This window comes from Callospermophilus lateralis, chromosome 11, assembly GCF_048772815.1.
Source record: "Callospermophilus lateralis isolate mCalLat2 chromosome 11, mCalLat2.hap1, whole genome shotgun sequence".
NCBI lineage: Eukaryota > Metazoa > Chordata > Mammalia > Rodentia > Sciuridae > Callospermophilus > Callospermophilus lateralis.
This window is the reverse complement of record NC_135315.1, coordinates 89,644,134-89,650,158: the sequence shown is the minus strand read 5'-3', so window position 1 is coordinate 89,650,158 and position 6,025 is coordinate 89,644,134.

Here is a 6,025-nt window from a genome sequence, read left to right as displayed (position 1 = left end):
TACTTTCTTTCCAAAACAACAGTCACACATTAATCATCATCAAATAAGAATAGTCTTGTTTAAATCTGTTTAGTAGGAAAAATTACAAGTCATTATAAGGAAAGAAAGATATTACCCTTATTTAGAAGCAAAATGAAAGAATATTATGATGTTTTTTGAACTAACAGGAACTGAGGCATGCTTAGCTTTTTATTTCCCCTATTGCTTAGTTTCATAGATATAACTCCATCTCAATTTCTTTACAATAATAGGATAAATAGGAGATACAGAAATAGTAAGCATTTGGGTTTTAAATTTTTATTTATATGTGAACATTGGGAACCTCACTTCTATGACAAGTAAATTCTGTACAAAACAGTTTAGATGGAAGTGAAGGTTTATATTAATAATGATACCTATTATTTTTATTGATGTGTGTTAGTTTCTTTGATTAAATGTACTTTATTTTATACTATTAACCTATAAAGTAGGTACTTTCATTTCCTTTTAGAGACAAAGAATCTAAAGGACAGAGAAAGTAAATAGCCTATACAAAGTACTGAGTAAGAAAATGCAAAAGGAAGTATTTGAACCTGAGTCAGCTGACTCACTTCAAGACTGTCTTTCAGAATGGAAAAATTTATGCTTTGAGTCATTATTCCATTGGGAATATAATTTGTATTAATGCAGCTAACTACTATGATGACACATCAATCCTTAACCTAGTATCTCTGGGTTTTTATTTTACCAGCTAGTCAGACTTAGGCAAGTTAGTTAACCTCTCTGTTACAAAGTTATTTTTTTGGAGATTATATGGAATAATTTGAATTAAAAAATTGTAAAGTGGTTCTCCTAAAGTGACCCATAAAGATGGTATTGTTACTACGACACTACTATTACTTTTAATGTACTAACATTGCTTTACTATCTCTATGTGTTTATAAGATAACTGCCTTGTTTGGTGATCCACCCTGGTCTAGGAGCAAAGTTTGGCATTAATAACTAGTTGATCTAGTTAGTGGGCTTTAGCAACTAAAGAACATTGATAACTAGCCATCAGAACTAGCTTTTAAAAGGACTGATAAGACATAATTTTTCTTTGTTCACATATAAATAAACCACAGTGAAACTGCATGTCACTAACAACCACAAGAATAGGATCCTAATTAAGTTATACTCCATGTATGTATAATATGTCAAAATATACTCTACTTTCATGCACATCTAAAAAGAACAAATAAAAAATTTAAAAAGAAAAGTCAAAAGGAATTATACCACCAAAAATAACTTGTGAGTTTGAACTTGCTGCTTGCAGCCCCATCATATACTGGGTTGATTATTCAGAAACTCATTTGTGATTCTGCACAATGCATCTCTGTCTCTCTTTTTCATTTTTTAACCAATTGAGGCAAATTGAAAGAATGATTACTAGTAGGGGATGATTTTTGTGTGTGAAAAACTAGAAAGAAGAGAAATGACTGGGAAGGGGAAATTCCAAAATGTCTATCCAAATCATAAAGAATTATAATTACAACTAAAAGAAATATGGTTTAGATTCCTCATCTTATCCTTAAAATTGAAGTTTTCAGATGATATATATTTCACCTTGTTAAATCTGAATTTTAGATAAGCAGCAAATATTTATTTCTATCTACCAATTATCTTCTGAGATTCATACCATAAGTAGTTACCTAATGGCCTCAGTTATTTTCATACTTACCATTTTTGCCCTGGAATGTGAGGCAGCAAGGGAAGCCAGGCTTTAGAAGTACAGAGCCTTTGGCTGAGTGTGACACCAAGTAATGAGTCACATGAAGTTTACAAACTGAGCTCTGATTCCACTCTATCTCTAAACTCCTGGCCATGAGCCCTGATTCCTATTGAAACCAGAAATGTGTTGATTCTGTAATTCTTCCCTTTCCCTTTCTGTGACTGATTTCCTTTATTTTCTTTTGAATATCCTTCTGATTATCTTCTACCCATCAGAGTCCTGAATATTCTTCAAGGTCTATCTATAATGGCTGATTCTCTACTTATCCGATGGCATAGAGTTGTGTAGAAATGGTGAGGATTTGCAGTGGAATCTCAGCAGAACTGAGGTATGTTCTTACAGAGCCAAGGTGGTTGAGAGTTAAGTGAACCTTCGCTATTGTCTTACCCTTCATCATCTAGATACATAAAGTATGATGACCTTGGAAGCCATGTATGGAGCCATAACTTTGAATGATACTTGGTTCCTCTGTCACACTTTTGGAGAAGTACAGGATGGTCAATAAACACGGTTGGCTAAGGAAGAAAATTATCTCTAAAATAAAAATTTCAAAATGCTTATGAAAATTTAAAGAGGACACAAAAATGGAAAGATATCCCATGTTAATGAATTGGAAGAATTAAATTAAAATGTCCTTACTACCCAAAGCAATCTACAGATTCAATGTGATACACATAATATTCCAATTGCAGTCTCCACAAAGATAGAAAAAACAAACCTAAAATTTAGATGGAACCACAAAATACCCCAAATAGTTAAAGAAATCTTCAGCAAAATGAAAAAGCTGTAGGTGTTACAATATCTGATCTCAGAACATACTACAAAATTAAAATAACGAAAATAACATGATACTGGCAGAAAAACAGACACGTAGATCAATGAAAAATAAAAGAGAATCCAGGAATAAATCCACATGTCCACGGCCAAATGATCTTTGACAAAGGTGAAAATTGGATAATGGACACTTGCTTTAATAAATGGTGCAAGGAAACAGGACACCCATATGTAAAAGAGCAAAACTAGACTCATATCTCTCACCGTATATGAAAATAAATTTAAAATGGATTAAAGACCAAAATGTAAAACATGATACTACAAGAATAACAGGGGAGACACTTCAAGGCATCTGTGCAAGCAATGATTCCTGGATAAGACCCCAAAGTTTAAGCAAGAAAAGAAAAAAATGTACAAATAAGATTATGTCAAATGAAGAATCTCCTTCATAGCAAAGGAAATAATCAACAGAGTTAAAAAAAATAGCCTACAAAATGGGAGAAAATATTTGCAAACTAATCATCTAACAAGAAGTTAATATCCAGAATAAAAATAACTTAAGAAATGTGGTGCATATATTCACCAGAGTATTATTCAGACATGAACAAAAATTGACTTCTATCATATATGGCAGCATAAATGGAACTGGGAAGCATTATGACAAGTGAAATAAGACAGGCTCGGAAAGACATGCTCTCTCTCATATGTGAAAAAAAAAGTTGATTTCATAGAGAATAAAAGAGTAGTCACAAGAAGATGGGAAGATGAAAGAGAATTAAAGGAGGTTAGATAATGGGTATGAAAATACAGTTAAAAGCCAGGTACAGTGGTGTATGCCTATAAGCCCAGCAACTCAGGAAGATGATGTAGTAGGATTTCAAGTTCCAGACTAGCAAGAGTTTTAGCAACTTAACAAGCAAGACTCTGTTTCAAAATAAAATATAAAAAGTATTGGGGATTTATTGGTAGAACACCTCCATGTTCAATCCTCACTACCAAAAAAATAAAAATTAAAAATAAAAAGTATAACACAAATGGCAAATGATAAAGAAAAGGGAAATGTTAATTACCCTGATTTGATCATTACACACTGTGTATAGGAATTAACACTCTGTACCTCAAAAATATGCACAATTATTCAAATTAGAATTTTACAGAAACAAAAAAAAATAATAACTTGAATCGCTTTTTGTATTTTTATCGGTTAGTGTTATACTAGCTAATATAGAATACAATGAATTGTATCCTACTTCATGACGCTTCTGTCCATTAATTAAGAACACAATGAGAAACTAAGTTTATGTGACATAAATTTCACACTTAAAGGATTCACTGTTTAATAGGAAAGATAGGCATGCAATTATGGTAAGGAATAAGATATTTACAGACTTATGTGTAATTAAATTGTGATATTTAATTTAACCTGTTATTTCATTTGATCCTCATTTTTTAGATTATTATTATTCAATCAATAAAGAAACTGAGGCTTAGCCATGTTGTGCAATTTGCTGAAAGTCAGACAACTAAGTGTAGAAGTCAACCTTTAATCCCAGGCAATCAAATGTGTAGTCTCACAATGACTCAACACTGAAATTCAGTATAATGAAAGTTAGAGTAAGAACACAAAAGAAGGACTGGCCTGTTTTACTGGGGCAGAGTTGACCTAAAACCTTTTTTTGGAAAAGGGGATCTGATTCTGAAGGGATGAGGAATTATAGTACCATAAATGTCTCATGTGATGTACTGAGGAGTCTGTATCTACCTGAAAGGTGACAGAAACCATGGAAGAGCCAGGAGGAGGAGAGAGAGTCACCTTGTATTCTTCACAGGTTTCCTCATTTATTTTTTCAGAAAATACCCAGACTTGCTCTATCATGCCAAATAGTTGGTTCTTAGAGCACTGGAGGAATTCAATTTCTTTTTGTAGACTTTTCTGGAAGGATTATCCTTGTTCTGAACTCCTTGTCCTTTTTTGTTGTTGTTGCTTTCTTTTGCTGTTGGATTTCTGAGAAAACATTCCAGCCTGTCACCATGTCAATAGCAAAATCAGACTGCTGATGAGAACAGCATGCTATAATAGTAATAGTAAAGCAAGGTTGTAAACCCTGCTTCAAAGACTTCACTTTGCTCTTGGCTATAACTTGGGAGAAGGCCTGAAGAAGTCAAGCCTACAAAATACAAAAGTGCAAAAAGACTTCCAATGGGTGAGTGGTTAGGCAGCACAGTGAGCCCTGGAAAGAACATCCCCTGGCATAGCTCTCCACACATAGCAGGCATTCAATAAACACAGGTGGAATGAAGTGAGATCAAGAGAGACTTCTCCCCACCTCCACTGGAACTGATAGGAATTGCTCACCACCTTTACCTTAGCTGTGTTACAGGTTGAAGAGGGGAATCAGGCAGGTGGGCAGGAACAAAGGAGAACTTTTTAAAATAACCTTTTTTTTAAAAATCCAGAATTACACTTCCAATTATCTCATTTGCCAAACATGAAATTGGAAATGAAACCAAATTGGTCTCTGTTAAGATCAAAGATTTGCTATTTTGCCTTGTAGGAAAAACCTCTCTCATATAAGCACTCCTACTTTTAGGAGAAATCTCTCCTCCCTCACTCATATTTGGCCAAATAAGTTTTGGTAAAACTTACATGAGTCAGTTGAATATAGAACACGGTAGAGTATTAGCAGTTTGTTTGCTGTAAGAGCCATTTGATTTTTCTGTACATTGTAGGCATTCAATAAAGTCTTGCTTATTAGAATAATGTAGGAGAGAGAACTGTGTGGTATTCAAATAAGACTACAAATTTAATACACTGAGTTGTGTGGTGTTATTGTAGCAGACAATTTAAAGCAAGGGTAATAATTTAAGCAGTGTTGTAGGTAACACTGACTTGGGGCAGGTGAGGCATGTCCAGATTTTTGCCTTGCCACTCACTTGTGGTGTGACCCTAAGCAATATTCTCGGCCTCGCTATACTTTTATTTTTCTTTAAAATGAAAATAATTTGATCTACATCATAATACCATTTGAGAATTAAATTAGATGATATATGTGAAATACATATTTGATAAATATCAGTCACCCATTGGGCATTAAGTTTGAGTACTGTAAGCTCCAAGGACAAGTCACCAAGAATGACTCAATAATTAGACAAATGCATTATTCATGGCCTTAATCCATTTGGATTGATTAGTTCCTGTTACATTCCCTTAATAAGTATTTTACCTCTCACTTTGGCCTTAGGAAATCATTATGTCACATACTCTAATAATAAATTGATGCTTCTCAATTCTGACCTCATGTTATAAAGGAAAGTGTTGAGTTAAATTCAAAATATTCTAAGAAGAAAGCAGGTAATATTTTTCAGGTATTTCAATCTTGATCTTCCTTGAAAAAAATTTTTTGTACAAATCAAGTGGTAAAGCACAGTTCATTTGTCCAGTTCACTTGCAAAAACACTGAAATCCCTGATGAGACTAGATTGGGTAGTAGCTCTGCCTCA